We start from the raw sequence: 2,140 nt of genomic DNA on the forward strand, positions 1-2,140 counted from the left end.
ATGTTGGGATTAGGGGATCTACGGTAGAAATGTGACGATGTAGTGAATAAGTTAGTTGAATTAATTGTGAGATGCTGTCACCATAGCAATATAACTGTATTTATCGACTTAGTTGAGTGCACGCTTCTGAGTCACCCTTTTTAATCTGGTTAAATTTAATCCTGGATCGGAAGATTGGACTAAATAGACCTGCTATGAACAGTAGACTACCCTGAGGAGGACGGAAGTTAAGTTAGTGGAAGTTTAGGATAAAAAGTGGACTGGAAGGAACTTTCCATATCCGTCTCACAGTAATTTATCTAAGTTGTTTACAGTTGAGTCACTGGACAACCGTAGTAAACCGAAATCCTGACATGTCCCCTCTCTATTGATAGTTTAAACTTATTTTCTGCCTTAATTGCTCTTTCTTTATCTCTCTTCCTTTAAACCAATTAGTTTAGAAAACCAATTTAAACACCCCCCATTTTGTGACCAAATAGACAGACTTTTACAGATATCTTTCCTCCCTAAGGAGATCGACCTGACTTCCCTAGCTATATAGTTAGTTTAGTTAGTTATTTTTGATAGGTATACGACAGCCCTGTCAATAATCCCGCCCGCCTCGATAGAGGCCTCTACTAATGATTAGGGAAATCGTTCGTATTTGATATGTTGTCGATTATATACATGCAATGCAACATCCATCATTTTGATCCTAGCATGTGAATTAATACTATGTCGGTGAACATGTAATTTAGCACACAATTAGGTCGGAATTGATGTTAGATTAATTACATGTGAAGAACAAGCAAATAAATCATCCAAAATAATACGATAAATAAATAACGATAAAAAAAATACAATAAATTACAATGATATAAGTGATTTACATCGATAATATACTTAAGACGGACGATTTGAGAAAAATAAAGGAAAATAAATAAGGTTAGAAAATATGGACAGATTAGGAGTGATATTATGACTAATAGTCGATTAATTACGTACCTAAAGGATTTAGGTCAAAGCAAGAGCGGAAGTTCAGAGACAGAACTCATCCCGGAATAGGCGCAGCATTGCTTTGTCCCTTAGAAGAGGCGCAACTTTCACCGCGTATGTTCCTGAGGTGAGTTCTGGTTGTGAAGTCAGAACTGCGGGTAGTTAGTGTTCGTTGGTGTATTTAACGATTAATTATCGATATTTGACTCTAGTAAAAGTGATTTAGCATGTTAATTATGTACAAGACCGTCATAAAAGTGATAAACACGAATTAAAACGAATTAAAACTAATTAAAACGAGTTAAGAACTAACTAGGTTTAATTATGGACATAGAAACGAACTGAAAGATATGATAAACTGGAAATAAACATGTACAAAAGTCGAATTCCAGAGACTTGATATGAACAAATCGAATCTCCAAAACCTGGGTTTTATTTAATGACGAAAACCCGCAAATATCGATTATTAGGGATTTAAGTCGGAAATAAAGTATGAAAAATATTAAGAATGTATTAAAATTTATTATGTATGAATGAAAATAAGAAATTAAGACATTAAAACAAAAAGGAACGAAATCAACAGGAAACCGAGGAAGAAGAAGAAGAGCAGAAGGCTGCCGCCTCGGGAAGAGGCGCAAGCAGTCTTGCGACTCTTCAAGAGGCGCAGCGATTCTTTGCTGCGTTTCTTCTCGACGTCTGGTTACTGCTGATCTGTAAAAGCAGTTTAACAAATGGGTTTTATAAGTCGATTTTAAACATATTTTTGACGTAAATCTTACATTAATTGGTGCAAAAATAAAATATAATAAAAAGATGGGATTTACACCCTCAGACTTACATGTTTGACGAAACGAGATTAAGTAAGTTAACGTTTTAGTGATTGCTCGACTCGAATGTATGAAGAAAGTGCCCTCGTAAGAGGATTTAGATTTAGTTGATTGATGTGTAGTGGTCAAATTAGTCGGTGATGCAACGTGACTGATACTCAGAATGATCTGAGCTTACGTGGTCGATTGATCAAGCACGTAGACGTCAAAATCTTAGAGCACGGTCTTAGAATGCAAAGGGATAAGAGAAAGGCGGATACTCGCGTGAAAAATATGTGGAACCAAGGTCCTTATTTATACTAAAAAATATGGAGAGTTATGGAATGAATCAAACTTTG

Source organism: Silene latifolia, chromosome 9, assembly GCF_048544455.1.
Source record: "Silene latifolia isolate original U9 population chromosome 9, ASM4854445v1, whole genome shotgun sequence".
Taxonomy (NCBI): Eukaryota; Viridiplantae; Streptophyta; class Magnoliopsida; order Caryophyllales; family Caryophyllaceae; genus Silene; species Silene latifolia.